Source organism: Rattus norvegicus, chromosome 1 (assembly GCF_021556685.1).
Source record: "Rattus norvegicus strain SHRSP/BbbUtx chromosome 1, alternate assembly SHRSP_T2T, whole genome shotgun sequence".
NCBI classification, from domain to species: domain Eukaryota; kingdom Metazoa; phylum Chordata; class Mammalia; order Rodentia; family Muridae; genus Rattus; species Rattus norvegicus.
The window spans coordinates 120,693,399-120,715,113 of NC_141534.1; the positions used below are offsets into that span (position 1 = coordinate 120,693,399).

Here is a 21,715-nt window from a genome sequence, read left to right on the forward strand (position 1 = left end):
CAAAGGCATTTGAGATGCACATCCTTTAAGAGGGCAGGCTGCACTGGTGCCTATGGTTTCTCGAGTGTGTCAATTATTAAGAAATGACTCGGGGAAATATTGACTTTGCAGCTTTATTGGTGGATGCTGGAGATCGAGCCCAGGGCCTTGTATATGCCAAGCACCAGTGAGCTGCAATCCCCAGTCCTACCAGCAGTGGCTTTAAAGAGAGAATCTCAGAACACTTGAACTACTGTCCTGAATACTAAATACATGGGAGAGCTCCTACCTAGGTTTGTGCCAAAGGGTAAGAGTAAGAGGAAAAGGTAAAGGCTACCTTTTTGGGAATTCCTCAGTTATATCAAGTCTAGGCCTATACATTTTTAAAAGGAGCCCACGGGAAGCCCATGAGGTAGGTGGCACTCTTCCAAGCACTAGGATTTGCTACAGCTTGAAAATGAGAAATCTGGGTTTCATGTATGTGACACCCCCTGCTGTACACAGGACAGTTCCCTCTTTCAGATCAAGAAACAAGACCGTTCTATAACAGAGCTTGAACACTTTCCTCTGTGGCGAGCTAAGCATGTTTCAGTTTGGCAGCCCCTGTGGGAAAAGCACAGCCACACCCTTCAGGAGAGTAGAGACAGAAAGGCAACTCTGTGGGCCTCCTTCTCCTCCCTCCTATTCTCCACAGCGTGCAGGCACCACTGTGATCAAATGGGCAAGGCAAGTGTTATTTTAAGAACTAAAATTTCCCAGAACCCTGAAACACTCCAAGAACGTTCAAAGAAAGCTATTTTTGTACTTTGAAGGTTAGGCTAATATTTAATCTTCTCCTCGAATGCTCTAATATATTGCATAGATAAGCCCTTCTCCAGGTTCCCGAGATAAAGTTGCATTCACAGTGCAAAGCTTTTACTTTCTAGTGACGTGCAATGGCAATGCCAAGGTGAGCGGAGGCCCTGGGGGATGGTTTGGACCACATGTTTGCAGAGGTCCTAAGTCACTGCAGGCACGAGATGAGATCCTCTCTTTGTGTATTTTTCTCTCTCCCCCTACACTCCAAGGTGACTGAGAAAAGTTTAGCATGTGCTATAGAGAGAAGATATCACCCCTCTACAAGTCAAAGCCAAATTATTAACTAAAAAAGCAAAAGAGGATTCATTTGTATTTTTTAAAAAAATATTGTATACTTTTTCTGTTGCCTAGTGAAATTTTCTTAATTATAAAAAAATTTTTAGTTGTTGTTATTAGTCATAACCGCCTGCCAACACTTTTATCTTTCAATCAGAACCAGAGACTGCTTCCAAAGTGATGTGCACTGTCTCGACCCACTCTGTTCTGTGTGAATGCTCACCATGCGCCAGTGGCATAGTGAGGAGTGGCAAATGCTTACACTTAGATAACCTAATACCAATAATAATAGGCTTCAGGGACCAGTATTCAATGATGGACAGAGCATCCAGAGAGAAAGTCAATAATTGCAGATTTAATTCGGGTTATAAACCAAATGGATCTAATACACCTATCTAGAACATCCCACCATTGAGAACAATGGCCATTTCTCCAAAGTGCTTGCAGTGGTCTCCAAGGCAGACCAAATGCCAGGCTCAAAAACATGTCATCAAATCCTACATTATATCAAATTATATTAAATAACACATCAATTACATTATATCAAATTCCTTCTCTACTACAATGAATGGCTCTAAAATGTTACACCAAAAGAAAATGGGACAATTTATAAATAAATTGGGCATGAATACCTAACCCACTAGGCCAAAGAAAAAATTAAGACAGCAATTAAAAAATATCTTGAATCAAGTAAAAATAAAATGTATCAAACCCTAGAGATTCAGCAAAGCATTCATGAGAGGGATGTAGAAAGCAAGAAATGCTGAGTTTAAAACAATCTAAGTCTTATATCCTAACTTTATACCTCAAGTAACTAAGGAAGAGGAGGAGGAGTAGGAGGATGAGGAGGAGGAGGAGGAAGAGGAAGAGGAGGAAGAAGAGGGAGAAAGAAGAAGAAAACCAACTAGCTAAGTTGGCAGAAGGAAGAAAATAGAAGAACAGAAATAAATGTGATAAAGGCTAGAAAAATTACCTTAAGATTAACAAAATGTACAAGTTTTATTTAACTGAAAATTCATTAGCATAAAGGCATCTCTGAACAGTGTGTTCTAGCACATTCCCTTTTCCCTCCTCTTCCTCCTCAGCCAGCTGTGACTGTCACCCTTCCATAGTCTCCCCCAATCTCTTTTTTTGTTTCATTACCTTTGACCCACAAAAGAGGTTTGAGTGATTATCAATGTGACTACCATGAGTTGGATATTCCTGATGATCCAAGGCTTTCCCCCAAAAGTTAAGTTCTATATCCACTACACAGAATGGACACATGGGACCATCAGACAGGATTTCTACATGCTCTTATCAGTCGAGGAGAAAAGTCAACTAAGATACAGTAAACAAACAGCACATGTTGCTGTACCACAGAACAGTGTTCCTTTATGGTGGACTTGGTAAGGGCTGAAACATGGGTGTCGCTAAGTCTCTGACTTCTGTTTCTCATGATATTGTTGATCTTTTCCCAAGCATCATCTCAGAGGCTGATGGCAAAGGCAGTGGATGCCTTGGCCGGAGCATCTATTCACATTTCTTGTGCACTTTGATCATCTCTGATGCATTTATGACCTCTGTACACCCACTGTGGGTAAGTTGCAGAAAAATATAAAGTCCAGAGGGGTGACCTTTTGAATCAGTTTTGTAGGATTTATAGATAACATCTTCACTTTGTTTAGCAAATCAGAAATCTATTTGATCTATTTCAAACATAACATGGAGCCCAAAATAAATGTAAGATCTAAGAAAGAACCTAGAAGAAAGATGACCATAATCTGTGTTACAAATTATCTGACAGTGTTTCCTGGAAAGAAATATGCTGTGATGCTCTCACAGCTGAAATAAAAAAATTACAGGTGGCATGTCAGCCAGTAATCTTCAACTGAGTATCACAGAGGGGTAATAGGCCAAGGAAAAGGTCAGGCCAGTCAAGGCACCTTCTGTTATAATTTATGACAATTGGATAGATAGACATAACAGAGGAATCTATCGGGAAGAGGGAAAGATGAGGGGAAAAGCAAGTGGAAACAGATGGGTACTAAGAACCAGGGGCCAGTGGTAGAGTTTGCCTGAGCTTTAATAGCTCTTCTTTCTGTGTGAGCCTGCCTGTTTCTGCTGATTATGTTCAATATCCACCAGAACTTGGGTTTTTCAGTTTAGTGCTTGCAACCTGTAAAGAAAGTGACCATTAAAACATTTAATAAGATGAGTTGTAAACAAAGCTATTTATCCAGCTATAGTTTTGAATTAAAAGTATATTGTCACCTTTTGAATATAAAATAAAACGGAAAAAAAACATAAAAGAGTATAAGTGTAGAAACCAAATTGACTTTTCTCCCAAGAAGACATTCAAATGACTAGTAGGTTTATGGAAGGGCGTTCAGAATCACTGAGTGCTGGGGAAGTGCAAATCAAAACTGGAAAAAGATAAAATGACTGCTGCAAGAACAAAGAGGAAGAAACTAGTGTTGGTTCAAGTGTGAATTAAATGAGGCCTACATCATTTGTGGAGGTGCAAACTAGTCCCTATAAGGAACAATGTCAAGATGTCTCAAAAACTTGAAAGTCGAACAATTTATGTGGCCCATCTGACTTGTGGTATAGATACAGAAGAATTAAAACCAGCCTGTTATCTGCTGCATTTTCGTAATAGCAAAGACATAGAACAATCTGTAAATGAATAAAGAAAATAGCACGCACATGAAATATTGCTCTGCTCTAAGCAAGGAGACTCCTCCATTTGTGGAAAAAGGTAAATGTGAAAGATGTGCCAAATAAAATTACGCTAAATAAGCCTGACACCCAAAAGAAATGTTGCAGGATGCCACACCCATGACAGTGAGGTGTTGATTTGTGTGCAGATTCTGGGTTTCAGCTGCTTTTGGATGAGTGTGTCTTCCAGCAAATCTAGCCCATGCAGCTGTCAGCACAGGCAGAAACTCAGCAGAGTTACCGTAGCCATGCCAACCACAGGAATGAAACAGATGCTCTCTCTGTCAGAGAGTCAGTCAGGACACTCTGTAAATTTTATTCGTCACATGTATAAAGGGCATCAGTAAATCAGTATACACAGGAGATACCCAACTTTCTAAGAGCAGGTGTTGCCATGCCGTGGAAAGGAAGATGGAAATTTGAGCTATGCCCTAAGCCCTTAAATAGCAGGTGGACTTCATGGGTATTACAAGACCTGGTACATCATAAATGTCAGTACAATTCAGGAGAAAATAATGCAAAAGAACTTGACTGCTAGCTTCATTACAGTGGAAGAACTCACAGAAAAACAAATCGTTAGTGATAGATAACACTGGGGACTTAGTATATGATTCCAAGAGTTCATCCTGTCCATCAGTAGAACACACATGCCAGCTAAGGCAATTGTTGCAAAGGAATAGTGACCATCGAAGAGCAGGCCAGGAAAGAACCAGCTTATCAGTCTTCACTGTCACATCCAGTTGTACTTTACCAGACCAACTGAATATGTTTCTTCCCCATTAAACAGAGTTTTGACTCTTCATCCAATTACAGAGGAATTGACTACCCCCTTGAGATCATTTAGATAACCATTTTAATGTTTGTTTTACTACCTTCTATAATTTTTCTGCATACAGCAGCAGATTCCCACATTCAAACATAATACAGAGGATCTGGTGAGCCTCTTATTAACACACAAACTCCAGAACTAATTTTGAATGTTTCCAAAACAATTACGTGTACAGAATGCATCTTTGAAGGGGTGACTGTGAATAGAAGCCACTTAATATCCACCATCCATATTGATAGGTAAGAATGGGAGATCTCACCAAAAAACACAAACAAACAAAAAAACCTTCACAATTTCATGATTCTCTTTTATAAAATAATGACAGAAAGTAATAAAAAATCACTGAAATAATTTCCAAATATTAATGGAGATGTCAATTGATTCTCTGTCCAGCTATTAATCAGTGGTCCTACGAGTGTCCTCAAAATTGTATTCAGCTGATGCCTTTAGTGTTCAGTTGGCATGTGAATGCCAGGAAACAAATGAGGTCATGGGAGAAATCAGGAGTTGGGTTTACTTTATTTCTTCCTTCCTATTGTTGGCATTTCATGTAGTGAAACTGATTGAAAACAGGCATATAATATCCATCCCAGGAATTTACCCTGATAGATGCATCTGGTCTCTTTTTGTAATGGTTTGGGAGATTGTATTATGAGGTCCTGAAAGTACTCTCCATAAAGAAACATTCACATTTCTCTAGGCCAAAAAATAAATGCTTACACAGAGAATCTGGCATAAAAGGGTTATCCTGTATGATTGTTGATCCCTTTTTGCCAAACTGCTCTCCTGAAATGTGGTCCAGCCACACTTTTGCCACTTGTATATGGCTTAATATGCTGTATTTTTTGTTAATACAAAATAAAAATTGAGCTGGAGTTATAATGCATAATAGAGTTCGTGCCCAGTAAAGGCCCAGAACAGCAGAGCAATAAAATTAAAACCAATAAGAATAAAATAAAAATAATACTGAGAGATAAAACAATGGAATTTTCATCATATTGCTCTTTAAAAGTATGTTCTTCTGGAAAATAATTCTTGGGTGCTGAGATGGCTTTGAGGGTAAAGATAACTTTGTCCAAGACTGACTCCCTGAGATTCATACTCAGGACCCATATGGTAAAAGGAAAAAGATCTAATTCTATAAGTTTCCCGTCAACCTCTTCATGAGTATTGCCCCTGTGTCCAGATACATTCACAGAAAGAAATGAGCAAATAAATAAGTGCAATAAAACGTGTTTAATAATTCCTGTAGTTCAGTGTATAGTTGTCTGCCACACAGAAAAGGTACTATGTCTTCTCCTGTTCCTCATTCAAATTCACATATGTGAGCACAGATAGGAGCAGAGAGCACTTGGTTAATATAAATTAAGTGGTTTTGAACAATGTTATCCTGTCAAGATGGTTAGTAGAATTACATTTCATTGACATTATTTTACTTTTACTATGTGTGAAGTCTTTGATATGTGTGTGTGTGTGTACATATAATACATGTACATGTATATATATATATATACATATATATATATATATATATATATATATATATATATAGAGAGAGAGAGAGAGAGAGAGAGAGAGAGAGATTCTTAGCCAGGTGTGATGAAACATGACTAGTCTCAGGATTCAGGAGGCTGACCTAGTAGGCTTGTCTTGAGTCTGAAGGCAGCATCGTCTATATAACGAAACCTTGTCTATAATAAACAGATGGAACGTTCTGTGGTTTTGCAATAAAAAAACATTTTCAAGATACATGTAAATAAAAATTATGTCTACTTTTTCAAACAGAAAAGAACTAAGAGGTAACAGATAGTCTGACTTTTAGGTCAACGTGGCAGAGATTTCCCATAGATTAAGTTATAAAACATTAAAGTGTTTGCCAACAAACTGCAAGTATGTGATAATGTGTTTTATCAATGATACAGAGTCTCACAGCAATATGAGCTCCCGGCTACTTCAGGAAACTGAGTCAGGAAAGTAATTAAGCCTAGAAAGACCTACCTGAGGAAATTAGTAAGGACCCTATCTCAAAAGCAGAAAATTTAACAAGGGAGTGAGGATTGATCTCAGCCCAGTATAAAAAGGAGTTTATAATCACACACTAATAAAGGTATTTTTTCCTCCTTTTTGCAAACAGTGTCTTATTATGTATGCCAAGTAGCCTAGAACTCTTTGTCCTCAGTCAGCCCCCAATGCTGGGATTGTATGTGTTCATGACCACACCTAGCTCTTATCTTTGATACTTTTGATATTAATGATTCAATTTTTTCAACCCTTTTAGAACTTAAGACCCCAAAAGAAACAGTAATGATAACTATGGGAAAGCCTGCCTCAGTTCAACAGAAAGCTGTGTGTAGATTCAAGAGAATCCTGGTAGACTACAATTTTAGCTTTTTTCTTTTTTCTTTTTTTTTTTTTTTTGTTGTTGTTATTGAGCTGGCTCACAAGTTGGAAAGTTGTAGATGACTGTCCCGAGCAAAGAATATTGATGGCCTTGTGATCTATAATGGTTATATATGCTTAGCCCATGAAGTGGCACTATTAGGAGGTGTGGCCTTGTTGGAATAGATGTGGCCCTGTGGGTGTGAGCTTTAAGACCCTTGTACTAGCTTCCTGAAAAGCTGGAACTTCCAGTCTCCTCTTAGCAACCTTCAGATGAAGATGTAGAACTTTCAGTTCTTCCTACACCATGGCTCCCTAGATGCTGTCATGATCCCACCTTGATAATAATGGACTAAACCTTTGAACCTGTAAGCCTGCCCCAATTAAATGTTGTCCTTATAAGAGTTGTCTTGGTCATGGTGTCTGTTCACAGCAATAAAACCCTAAGACAGGATCCCTTGCTGGAGAGGCTCTGTTAATTTCTTCCTGGTGGCTGAAAGGGGCTGGCTGGCTCCATTTGAGCAATTCTGTGGAATTTGTGCACCCAGGCATTTGTTTCTAGACTCTCCAGGGTCTGGTTGGAATAGTTTACTGGTTCCTTCTATGAATAGTTAAGTGACAAAGTTAGCATATGCTTACTTTACAACTGTATGAGAAATGTGACAACGTTTTTCATTGATCTTGTCTTTTAATATTATTTGTGTTGAAATGTCTTTCTCACATTCCCCTCAGAGATTGAGAAAGTAAATGACTTAAGTGGTAAACTCCATGATAGTCCAATTCTGATTTTAACAAACTTGAATCAAGCCAGTGAGCAGACTGACTGAAAACAAATTTTCAGGATGGACTGATTATTCATGATTTAGTTACATAATCCCCCAGACACACAAACCTAAATGTTGTTGTATTTACTTTAAGATGCTAAATTCTGCCTTTGTCTGGAATCAGTCTGAGTCTATCACAGGCATCAGAATCAGCTGGAAAAGAAGCTTATTCACACAGTAACTGATAAACTGCCAATACTATTCTAACAATTGTTTCAAAACCAATTTAGTGCTTTGCTATTTGGGTTAGTATATCTGCATTTTTTACAGAAATCTATGATGCCAAGTATAGGGAAATGACAGGTAAAGGAGGAAGGAGGGAGTGGGTATATGGGTCAGGGAGCATCCTCATAGAAGCAGGGGAAGAGGGGATGGAATAGGTTGTTGCCGGAGGGGAAACCGGGAAAGGGGATAACATTTGAAATATAAATAAAGAAAATATCCAATAAAAGAAAAATAGTAAAGAAGAAATATTTATAAAAATAGACATAATAATCTATTATATTGGGGAAAACTGTGTGGAAAGTGAAAAAGTTAAACACATAAGGGGGCAAAGCTTTTAACTTAAGCCTATTAAATTTTCTCTTTTGTTTCATATCTCTGTGTTTTTAATGGTGGAATGGTTGTTCTGCATTTTCAATGACTAGGCTATTATTATTAGAATATAATAGGTCCAGCAGGATGGCTTAGAGGATTATGACTAAGGTGTTTGTTCAGACTTTATTGTTCTTAGTTAAAAGTGACATACTGTGTGAAGGCCTGGATTCCATCTCTAGTGTCAAAAACAAAAATTAAAATAGAAAAATTAAAATGACTGAACATCTCATATGTTTAATGTCAGTGTTTAAATATAATAAGAATTATGGCCTTCTCAAACACCTAAACAGGACATGTCGCATGAAAGCTATCCTTACTACCTGTGAACAGGTGAGTGGTTCCCAGTGGACTTGGAAAAATGTTTGAAAAGCAGTTCAGAGTCTACTACCATAACCATGGATACTGAATTTGGGTGAAGATCTTCTATTGAAATCGAAACTGTTTCACATAATTCCATTTCACATTATCACTATCTGTGCAGTTACTTCTACTTTCCTGATGCTTAGTTAGTCCTTCCTATTCACTTTCACTTCTCTAGTGTTTAACAGCATACTGAGAATATACTTAAAGGATAAATCCCCTGATACCTTCTACTACCCTTATTTGCTAGACATATCAGCTCTTGCAATTACCACCCCAAGAACATAACCGCCTGGGCTAGACTCTCTCCACCAGGATTTGAAAGCTTTTCCACTCTCACTCTGTATTAATAAGATTTTTTTGTAACAAAACACCAGGAATAATTAACTTGTAAGAGCAAAAGCTTATGTAGCTCAGGACCTGCGAGATCTAATCTGATAAAGGTGGACTCTATTGCTTTAAGCCTTGGGAACAGCTTAGCAGCACAAAGCAGGAAGAAGAGAGACACTGGGGTCTCACAATCCCCTTCAAAGACATCCCCACAATCACCTAAGAACTTCTCACTAAGCTTTATTCTTGATCCTCCTGCTTCAGCCTTCCAAGTGTTTAGATTACCTGCATGCATCACCATATCTGGCTTCATATTTAATCCTTCCACAGAAAACCTGACAGTGTGTGGTAGCATGTGCCTATAATCCTAGCACTGGAGGGCGTGAGGCTGGAGGCACAGCTCAGGTAGACCTCATCAAAAAAAAAAAAAAAAGTAAAAAGGAAATTAACAGAATATGCAGAAACTTAAATTTTTTAATCCTCTTAAAATGTTTCTAAATGTTGAAGGATTTCATCAAAATACGAGAAACTCTCAATTCATTAAAGTAATGTAATGAAGTTTTTGACAATTTAAATACTATAGAAATTCACAGTTTTTAGAAATATGCCCTCTAATGAAATGGATGACACTGAGGATTTTTCTACATTATATATCAATCGAAGAATATTCCATCTCATAAGCACAAAACTAATCTCAGGTTTTGGTTTGTCTTTTTTTTAACATGTTAAGATAAAGAGAAATTTGCATAAATAAACAGGTGGTATGGGGTTCATTAGAAGCTGTATTCCTCTGGGCCATATGCTAGAGGACTGGAGCCATACTGTAAGGATGAAGAACTATCTCAATTGATGTGACTTTCTCTTCCACAATGAGTAGACCCTCCAGTACAAAAGAAGCAAAGCCCTAGAACATTTGCCTGGATTCACAGTCCAACCCTCAGCCCCCCGCTTTCTCAACAGTTTACTCATGCTTTTGTCTGCTGAGGAGTGGAGGCCTTTTCCCCTGAGCAGATTCACCCTTGATTTGATTATAGAAAGTCTTGGGAGGGGAGAGAGGGGAGAGAGGAGAGAGAGGGGAGAGAGGGGAGAGAGGGAAGAGAGGAGAGGGAGAATGGTCCTGGGAGGGAAAGACCCATACTTTTACCAGATCTACCAGAGTCAACCTTGGCATATGGCAAGGAGAGGCTAGGGCATAGTTCCTTTAAAGCTTCCACTGTCCAGGACCAACTAACATGGCTTCCCAGCACAAATTCATGATACCCTATAGCCTTCTTTCTGCTTTGACTTCAGAGTGAAGGATCCCAGAAAGGCTCAAAAGTTCTCTAAGCTAACAACTGAGAGATTGCAGTACAGGGAACTGGAGAGTGAGCTGACTCCAAACCAAAATAGAAATCTGCTCCATGGTGCCAGAATTGCACAGACTAGTGCATGTGTCTTTTGTTGTTGTTTTAAGTTTTGTGGTCAGAAGCTCTTCTACTGTCAAGAATGGCTCTAGTGAAGGAAGAGAATGCCATTAGGTGAAGCCAATTGTGGTTTATGTCTTTATTCTGGCAGCCCAGGCCAGGGTCCAGTTCTTCAGGCAGAGCAGTAGTCTGTAGCCCAGAGGTTCCAAGGGTTGCTAAGCAGAAGGAAGTGTGTATCTTGCTTCACAGGGATTCTGCCCATGGAACAGCGCCAGCACTGAATACAAGTTAGAGGAGGGGGATATTCTTGGTGGATGTAAAGATAGGCAGGCTAAGAATAAGACCTTGTTTTGTGTATCACTTCCACTCTGTCACCTCTTCCTCTAGTAGCAGACACTTAGGCAGTGTGCTAGCAAGGGCTATGTGACAGAGAACCATAGGTTCCACAGATGGGACCTGCTGTACTTACCCAGCCTCTTGGAGCCTTATCCTTGAAGAGGTCTGACCTGTCCAGACTGTAGCTCAGGGACTGCTTGCTAAACATGTCTGAGATAAATGCTTCAGTTCTGATTGGGGAGGGGGTGGAAAGAAGGGAAAGAGAGAGAGAGGGAGGGAGAAAGGGAGGGAGGGAGAAATGGAGGGAGGGAGGGAGAGAAGAAAGGATGGAGAGGTCATCTATCAAAAAAATGTTAATGCGGCCAGGGCTTCTACCAGTTCATCCTCATTTTTATCTGTTCTTATTCTGCAACCCAAGGTATCCATCCTTGAAGCTGCCATTCTCCAGCTTCAGGCCCGCTGAGCACTAGAATTCTAAGTGCATCTGACTCTAATCAGCTTTCTTGATTATCATTAAAATGGTGACTTGAGGGAAATCCAGGTTACCAAACAAGTTTTTTGTCCAGCAGGAGCATGGAGCCTTGTTACTTCTTCTTTAGAGAAAGACAGGAGCCTAGCTTTAGTAAGTTACAGTTAGCAAAGGCAGTTGAGCCATGGGTCACTATCATGGCTCTGCTGAGCCTTCATTTACTTCTCTTCCTACTTCCCTATTGTCCAAGATAACACTAATCACTTTCTTCAAGTTTCTAGGGTTATCATTAGCTTAAATACTTTCTTTTGTAATTTTTTAATGTTTTTATTCACTTTACATCGCAATCACATACACTCTCCTCTCATTCCAGTCCCACCCTTACAAATCCTTCCCCCCATTGCCCCTTCCCATTCTCCTCAGCGAATGGGAGACCACTTTGGGTACCACCAGACCTTGAGACATCTAGTAGCAGCCAGACTAAGCACATCCTCTCCCACTGAAGCCCAACCAGGCAGTACAGATAGGGGGAAGGTGATAGAGAGAATAGACTGAGACAGCCCCACTCTACTTGTTAGGTGATCCACATGAAGACCAAGCTGCACATTTGCTACAAATGTATAGAGGGCTGAAGTCCAGCCCCTGCATGCTCCATGGTTGGTAGCCAAGGCTCTGTGTACCCTCACAGTCTCAGGTTAGTTGACTCTGTATGTCTTCTTGTGGGGCCCTTGACCCCTCTGACTTGCTCACTTCTATACCCAACTCTCCCACAAGACTCCCTGGTTTCTGCCTGATGTTTGATTTGGGTCTTTACATCTGTCACCATCCAATCCTGAGTGCTTCAAAATCCTTTACTCAAAATATACTTGATTTCTAATACTGCAAGTCTCTATTGACCCTGCCTTCATCCTTGATGTTGGTTCTTACACAAGATACCCTCAGTTCATCCTGCTCAGAGTCCAGGCTCTGTGAGACCAGCTGGAAGTACTAGAGACTAGACATAACGACACAATGTACTCCAGTGGACCTTTGATACATAGAAACCAATACCATGGTATAGATCCAGTAGTTGCTCAGTCCCACAAGGCAATCAGGAGAAGAAGAGCAAGTCTTCCTTCTTCCAATGTCCTCATGTAGGTCTCCAGCAGATGATGTGGCCCAGATTAATAGTGGATACCACCATGCCTGAATCTGGGACTTGTTTTGTCCCAGGCTGATCTTGAACTCAGAGATCTCCTTGTCTTAGTCTCCTTTGATTTATAGCCACTATGCCTCAAGATCTCCATGCCAAGATCCAGGTCAGAAATGTGTATCTCACAGCCTCAAGATCTGGATCACAGGTTAGTCTTCCAATCCTGGATTGTAGATCATTCCAGATATAGTCAAGTTGACAACCAGGAATACCCATTACGGCCACCACATATGACCTAGGCATGGTGATATTCTATCCCCTCACTGATTTGGCCCACACTCAAAGGGAAGGAACTATTCAGAGCGTGAATATTAGAATATGGACTTTGACAGTAACTAAGAATTCTTTCCACCATATATTTATTCTACTTGAGCCAAATCTGATACAAGAATGTCTGGCTCCATATCAGACCTACAGAAGAGTGAACTTGGCTCCCACTTATAAGCAAGAACAGACAGCCAAAAGAATGTTTACCATTGTGGAATAACATGAGTAACTAAAGACAGAGAGAAGCAAGTCAGACTCTGCCCTTGCCCAGTATAGTTCCATTATCATTCTCAGACTAACCTCTGACCCACTGGATGCTTTCTGTAGGTTAGATATACGTGGCTTGCTAGTGAGGGTTAGAATTTTCCAGACAGATGGGCACTTTGTACAATACCTTGACCCCAACCATGTCACATGGATCCTCCTACACAGTCAGCTCTGCCAGTGCTAAATGCCAGGATCCCAGTGACTGGAAGAAAAGGAAGGAGCTTTTAAAACAAATGGAGACGGTGATTTGCCACTGGGCAGATGATAGAAGAGATGTGATCTTTCTCAGTTCAATGCTCATCCTGTATCACACGGAATAAAAGAGAAAACTCAGCAAGGTTTGAGGGCTAACATGCAGCTCAGTAGAAAAGTCCTTCCTTCCATACATAAAGGCACAAACTCAGCACCACAAAAAGTTGACTCCTAGCTTTCACTATTAATAAGAATCTGTAAGAGTCACGATGTGTTTGATTGGATAATTTTATCTGGGGTCTCCCTGCCACCATCAGCATGGCATGCAACTTCATCCGACTTTTATTAATAAGTTGATATAGGCAAATAACTCCTAAAGACCAACAATAGAAAATCAAAATTATTTTCACCCAGCTGTGAAGATCACTGGCTGTACAGTCTACAGATTCATGTATTCTAGAGTTTCCAGTTTTTATATTGAGGATATTGTTGTTGCTTGATTTTTAATTTTTTTCATTTAACATTTTTTAATGAAATAAACCTAGACCATGTTTTCCGCAACCCCAATTCCTCCCAGATCCCTTTACCTTCAAACACATACGGTTTTACATTCTTTCTCTCACTCTTTAAAAACAAACAGTAAGTAAACCAAAACAAGAAACATGTACTCATAAAAATATATAGACAAAAATTAGAATAAACAAGCAAGAAAGTGATGGCATTGAAATTGTTGCTTGCTTTTGGTAGGATGGCCATTTTCACTATATTACCCCTAGTGATTCATGAGCATGGGAGTACAATTTTTGGCATTTTAATATTTTTTTTTTACTTCAGTGTCTTGACTTTTTATACTCATCTTTTATTTGCTTGGTTAGAGTTACTTCATGATTTTTTTTGGTTTGTTTTTTCATTACTTTCTATCTGGTTTTTATTTTATTTTGAAACTATTATGAAAGGATTTTTTCCCTGATTTATTTCTTAGGCCATTTTTTATTTGTATGTAGGAAGGCTCTTGATTTTTGTTTATTAATTTTGTACCCAGCTCCTTTGCTCAAAGTGTTCATCAGCTCTGCAAGTTTTCTGGTGCAGTTGCTAGGATAGTTAATGTGTAAAATATAATCTGCAAATAATGATACTTTGACTTTTTTCCTTCCTATTAGTATCCCTTTGGTTTCCTTGGCTGTCTTATTAGTCTAGCTAAGACTTCAAAGACTATAGTAAATAGATATGGAGAGAGAGCGGACAACATTGTCTTACTCCTGATTCTGGTGGGCATACTTTGAGTTTTTCTCTGTTTAAGTTGCTGTTGGCTGTGATTTTGCTATGAATTGCCTTTCTTATGTTGAGGTAGTATCTCATGTGTCTCTAATCTCTGCAGGGCTTTTATTATGAAGGGGTGATAGATTTTTGTGAAAGGTTTTTTCTTTTTTCTGCATCTCGTGTGATGATCTTGTAGATTTTGTCATTTAGTTTGTTTTTATGGTGTTTTAAATTTATCAGTGTACTTATAGCAAACTGTACCTGCATTTCTGGGATGAAGTCTACCTAATCATGGTGGGTTATCTTTTTATGTGTTCTTACATTCTGTTTGCAAGTAGTTTTTTTTTTAATTTTTACATCTATGTTCAAAAGAGATATTGGTCTATAATTTCTGATAGGTCTTTGTATGGTTTTGGTATCAGGGTAATTGTGGCCTTGAAAAAGGAACTAGCAAATATTTCTTCAGTGTCTATTTTGTGGAATAATTTGAGGAATATTAACAGCAATACTTCTTTGAAGGTCTAGTAGAATTCTGTACTGAATTCATTTGGCCCTGGGTGAGAAAGTTGTAATTAGAACTTTGATTTCACTAGGGGTTTAAGGATCTATTTACATTCCTTCTTTGACCTTGATTTAGATTTGGTAGCTGGTATATATCAAGAAATGCATCCATTTCTTTTAGGCTTTCTAGTTTGGTAGAATAGAAAATTTTAAAGTATATCCTTTTGAATCTCCTCAATGTCTGCTATTATATCTCCCTTTTCATCCCTACTTTTCTTGATTTGGATCTTCTTTCTGTGTTGTTTAATTAATTTGGCTAAGGGTTTGTCAATATTAATAATTTCCTCAAAGAACTGGCTCTTCCTTTCCTTGATTCTTTGTATTGTTTTGGTGGTGGTGGTGGTGTTTCTGTATCATTGACTTAAGCGCTTCAGTTTGATTATTTCTGGCCATTAACTTTTTTTGGAATATTATTTTTTCTTGATTCTCTATAGGCTTTAGGTGTATGTATTGCTATGTTATTAATATGAGATTTCTCCAAAAATTTTTTTGGACATTTAGTACTTGTGAACTTGCATCTTAGAATCTGTTTCTTTGTGCTCCACGGGTTTGGGTATGTTGTATTTTCAATTTCATTCAATTCTTAAAAGTTTTGCTTTATTTTGTTTTTTATTGTTTATTGAGATAGGGTCTCTCTATGGAGCCTTGGCTGTCTTGAAACATGCTCTGTAGACTAGGCTGGCCTCAAGCTCACATCAATCCACCTATCTCTGCTTCCCGAGTTTTAGTACTGCGATTAAGGGCTTGGGCCAGCAACCCCCAACTTCTGTCTTGTCCCATTTTTTTCATTCAGAAGTGAGTCGTTGAGTTTTCATGCTGGGACTTTTTGTGTTCAAGTATGTGGTCAATTTTGGAGGAAGTTCCATGAGCCACAGAGAAGAAACTATATTCTTCGTGTTTAGGTGAAGGTTCTGTAGACATCTGCTAGGTCAATTTGATTTATGATATTGTTTGATTCTACCATTTAATATATTTTCAATCAGTGATTTTCAACATTCCTAGTGCTGTAACCCTTTAATACAGTCCCCCGTTTTATGATGACCCAACCATAACATTATGTTGTTGCTACTTCATAAATGTAATTTTCTATTATTATAAATTGTCATGTGAATATCTGATAAGCAAGATATCTAATATGCAACTCCCACAGGGGTCACAACTCACAGGTTAAGAACAACTGCTTTTAGTGGAATTTTCCTTGAATAAGTATATAGAATCCTGCTCTATTGCTTCTTATTAGTTTTTGTTTGATGCGTATTTTATTAATATTTAAATACTACACATGCTTGCTTCTTGGGATTATTTGTTTGGAATAGATTTTGTTGTTGTTGTTTATTTGGTTTTTTAATCCTTTTAACCTGAGATGATGGCTATCTTTGATGGTGAACTATGTTGTATATGGTAGAAAGATGGGTCCTGTTTTCTAATCTAATGTTAGTCTGTATGTCTTTATTAATGACTTTGAGGCCATTAATTTTGAGAGTTAGCAATTATTAATATGTGTTGATTCCTGGTATTTTGCTGTTCTGCTGCAGTTTTTCTTCATCTTTTAATTTACTGCTTTGTCATTATTTCTTTGTTGTGTTTTCTTGTATGTGGTTAACATCTTCAGACTGGAGTTTCCATCTAGTGACTTCTTTAAAACTATATTGATAGAAAGAAATTGCCTATTGGTTTTACAGAGGAAATATTTTCATTTTTGTTGATTTCAATTGGTAGTTTTGCTGGATATAATAGTCTGATTTGAAACGGGACCCCCATTGAAGGAGTCAGAGAAAGGACTGGAAGAGCTTGAAGGGGCTTGAGACCCCATATGAACAACAGTGCCAACCAACCAGAGCTTCCAGGGACTAAACCACCTACCCAAAGACTATACATGGACTGACGCTGGACTCCAATTGCATAGGTAGCAATGTATAGCCTAGTAAGGGCACCAGTGGAAGGGGAAGCCCTTGGTCTTGCCAAGACTGAACCCCCAGTGAATGGGATTGTTGGGGGAAGGGCAGCAATGGGGGCAGGATGGGGAGGGGAACACCCATATAGAAGGGGGATGTTGGCCTGGAAACTTGGAAAGGGAATAACAATTGTAAGTAAATTAGAATTACCCAATTTAATAAAGATGGAGAAAAAAAACAGTCTGGCTTGAAATCTGTGGTCTCTCAATTTATAGAACATCTGTCCAGTCCCTTCTGGCTTTCAGAGACTCCACTGAGAAGTTAGGTGTTATTGTAATAGGTCTTCCTTTATATATGACTTTGCAGCTTTTTTCCTTAGTGGCTCTTAATATTCCTTCTTTGTTCTATAAATTTAATGTTTTGATTATGTGTCCTGGAGATGTTCTTTTCTGGTCCTGTCTATTTGGTATTCCGTGTGCTTCTTATAAATCTCTTTCTTTAGATTGGGACATTTTTCTTCTATGTCTTTGTTAAAACTATGCATAGATTTGGATGTTTTGTAGTGTCTCCGATTTCATGAATGTTTTGTGTCTGAAGTTTTTAAGATTTAACATTTTTGGACTGAGATATCCATTTCTTCTACCTTGTCTTCCATACCTGAGATTCTATCTTTCATGGTTTAAAATCTCTAAGTGAGGCTTACCTCTGAGTTTTGACATCCTAAGTTTTTCATTTCCAGTTTGATTTCAGTTGGGTTCTTTTAGTTATTCTGTTTATTTATTAAATTCATGAAAGGTCCTTGAATATATTCTTAGCAACAATTTTGAAGTCCTTATTCTGTGCTTTTGCTATTGCATTTCTCAGAGACTACAGCAATAAAGATAGTGACTGTAGGTGGTGGCATATTAACATAGCAGTTCATACTTGTGTTTTTATCTAGGCATATGGAGTTTGAGTTGTTTCTTGTAGATATCTGGTCTTGTCTTGTTCAGTGGGTGTTCAGTTATTTGGTCGTCATTGACCTTTCTGGATCCTAGGTATACGTAGTTGCTGTGGTGTCCCTGATAGAGAGTGCTACTTTGGGTAAGGAAGTAAAGAAAAAAATGGAGATGGGTTAGAGAGAAAGGCTGAAAGGAACCATAAGAAAGAGCATAATAGCATCAAGTGTTGGAGTCTCTGAGGAGTGGAGATATAATGGGAGGAAGTACTCCTGCAAACAGGAGTAAGAATTAATCTGAAGAGCTCTCAATGTAGGATAAAAATGTTAGTGAAAATCTCCTGAGTCCCAGCTCAGCCTATATCAGACTGGCTGTTAGTGTACCTGTGAGGAACTTTATTTATTTATGTATATGACCTCTGGAAAAGCAGTCAGTGCTCTTAACCAATGAGCCATTCTCCAACCCCCAAGCTGTGTAATAAATATTAATAAAAATCATCTCGCTTTGTTGGTATCATGGTTGTGAATTAAACAACTACCTCAAGTTCCTGCTATATATGATGCACTGTGACCTGGAATTATGATCTAAAATAAGACCATACTCTCCAAAGTTGATTTTTGCAAGGGTATTTTATCAAAGCAACAGAAATGAAATCAGAACACATTTAAGATTTTGCCGCAAGCCACAGAAGATGTTAGTCATTTTACCTTCCAGATTGCAGCTTGATATTCAGCTATTTCCAATGAAACATTTGCCTTTCCTTCAGCAAATATTTCATGGGTCCCATTTCTCCAAAACATAGTCAAGTCTTCTGAAGCTTCTTTCACATATGCCCCCTGGTCATTTTTATAGCTTGTGTGTATAAGTCATACACTCAATAGCCATATCCAATTAAGTTTGTTAGTACTATTAGTTTTATTCACGTGTTAGGCTTTTCTTTGCGGAGACAACTACAGGGGTTAAGGCTGAGCAATAGTGAAATAAGTTGATGCTCACTGGCAAGGAAGTCACACACAGACAAAAAGGAGAATCCATCAAGCAGGTGAGCTATGAATGCCTTGTTCCCAGTATGGTGAACTCTGCCTGTACTGGCTGGTTTTGTTTGTCAACTTGACACATGATGGAGTTATCACAGAGAAAGGAGCCTCCCTTCAGAAAATGCCTCTATGAGATCCAGCTGTAAGCATTTTCTCAATTAGTGATCAAGGGGGGAGGGCCCCTTGTGGGTGGTACCATCCCTGGGCTGGTGGTCTTGGGTTCTATAAGAAAGCAATCTGAGAAGCCAAGGGAAGCAAGCCAGTAAGTCACATACCTCCATGGCTTCTGCATCAGCTCCTGCTTCCTGACCTGCTTGAATTCCAGTCCTTATTTCTTTTGGTGATGAACAGCAACATGGAAATGTAAGCTGAATAAACCCTTCTGTCCCCAACTGCTTCTTGGCCATGATGTTTGTGCAGGAATAGGAACCCTGGCTAAGACACTGCCCTCATTGAGAGCTTTTGGAAAATGGGCATTAAATCTTCAGCTGAGAATCTGATGCAGGCTCTCTTTAGGACTGACATGAGCTCAACATTTCCAGTGTCCTATGAAGTTCATCACCAGATCTCCCACCATTGCTGTTTTTTACAGGCATTAAGCTTGTTTCCTGTGTCTTCCAAGGCAGAACCCTCCTTACCTTCTGATAGCCAGATAGCATATCTCTCCTCCTGTGTTATGTCTCTCAGGATTTCTTCATGTCCATGATGCCACCCCTGCGTCCCAGGTTTGTAAGTTCACATATCTTCTGCTATTTCAATGCAAAGAGGATTCTTTTTTTTAATTATTATTATTATTAACTTGAGTGTTTCTTATTTACATTTCGAGTGTTATTCCCTTTCCCGGTTTTCGGGCAAACATCCCCCCCCAATCCCTCTCCCTCCCCTTCTTTATGAGTGTTCCCCTCCCCATCCTCCCCCCATTGCCGCCCTCCCCCCAACAATCACGTTCACTTGGGGTTCAGTCTTAGCAGGACCAAGGGCTTCCCCTTCCACTGGTGATCATACTAGAATATTCATTGCTACCTATGAGGTCAGAGTCCAGGGTCAGTCCATGTATAGTCTTTAGGTAGTGGCTTAGTCCCTGGAAGCTCTGGTTGCTTGGCATTGTTGTTCATAAGGGGTCTTGAGCTCCTTCAAGCTCTTCGAGTTCTTTCTCTGATTCCTTCAATGTGGGTCCCGTTCTCAGTTCAGTGGTTTGCTGCTAGCATTTGCCTCTGTATTTGCTGTATTCTGGCTGTGTCTCTCAGGAGCAATCTACATCCGGCTCCTGTCGGCTTGCACTTCTTTGCTTCATCCATCTTGTCTAATTGGATGGCTAATATGTATGGGCCACATGTGGGGCTGCAGTTGCCACCACAACTACAGTCCACACACCACATGTATCCACTGAGATCTGAGTGTGGATGTTGGCTAAAAGCTGAAACCTATTATGCCTTCGATGCTGGAATGCTCTGTCACCCCAGAGAGGTGGGCCACTGTCTGCTGCTTCTCAGCATGGTCATCACTTATACTAAATTGCAAATCTAGATACTGTGGTCCAAGAAAATTAGAATGGAGCCTGAGAATTTAATTATGACCTGTGGACTATAGATCACATGACCCTGAGCATTCCATGGGTGGACTGCATGCTCTGGAGCCAACTTCTTAGGATAGACAATCCTCTATCACTTCTTGGCTCCTTGGTACACAGGAATGTTTTCCAAGTTCCCAAACAGTAGAAAGAGAGTGGAATGTATATCATGTTGGTTTATATCATGTTGGTGTGAAGACATCATTAACACTAAAATGTGGAAAACAGTATGGCATGTCTGAAGTAGGCAAAAAGATACCAGATATCAAATTACCTCTCACATCACCAGTCCAAGAGTTTCTCTGAGATTGTGTGGTTTTTCTGAGACGGATAAAATGAACCAACTCAGGCCACACAGTACATGTTGTGCCCTCTACATGATATCTTAATGAGACAATGGAGTCAGGGGAACATCTCCTTATTCATAATGGGACTGGCTTTTTGCCACTTGAATCCTCCTGGTGGCTTTGTGGGTGTTTTGACACCTCCTTGAACTATAATGCTTGTGGCAGGCAGAATATGTGCCTTTAACACCATGGATAATTTGTGATTTCTAAACCACCGTTCTTAGGAAAATTAAATACCAAATATTAGATCTGTGTCGCACCCACCACCCACCAAATTAAAGAAGGGTAACTATGAAGTTACGTGTCCCGAGGAGTGGCTGAGTGTTGTCAGTGGTACTGTAGCTGCAGTTTGTCACCCCACTAACAACTCTGTGTGTTCCTTTTTAAGTGCCCTAACATGCTGAAATGCCAGAGAAAACCTTGCTTCAGTTCAGTAGGGAATAATTCTTGTTAAATATGTGTTGATCGAAAGTGGTAATACACAGTTCCATTTTCTGCAAGGAAAACATGGAAAAGTCAAAGTGACTACAACTGTAAGTGGAGCCTGTGTTTCCTCGTGGGCAGAGGTAGAGAATGACTCTAAATGCTTCAAAGAACCTCTGATTTATGGAACAACTACACCCATGAGAGAATAGAGATGTCGGTCCAGAGCTGAAGCTGCTGCCAAAATGAGGAGCACACTGTTCCCCACTTTGAAAAGATGGGCAATATCAGTAAGGGGCAAAACGGGTGATTGAGATGAAGTAGCGCATGAGCTTTTTAGATTCAACATGCATGTGGATGGCTGCAGAAAAAGAGCTGATCGAAAATAGTAGAGAGGGTGAGTCAGAGGTCATCTTGATAAGTTTC

At 39.3% G+C, this 21,715-nt stretch overlaps 1 long non-coding RNA gene across 1 annotated transcript in view; it reads right to left on the reverse strand.

Moving 5' to 3' along the window:
- Nucleotides 1–19,606, reverse strand: part of LOC147996816 (uncharacterized) — a 53,316-nt gene extending 33,710 nt beyond the window's left edge. Inside the window, exon 1 of the long non-coding RNA XR_015651664.1 lies at nucleotides 19,588–19,606. This is a non-coding gene — a long non-coding RNA (uncharacterized LOC147996816). The remainder of the gene's footprint in view (nucleotides 1–19,587) is intronic.
- Between the last annotated feature and the right edge of the window lie 2,109 nt (nucleotides 19,607–21,715).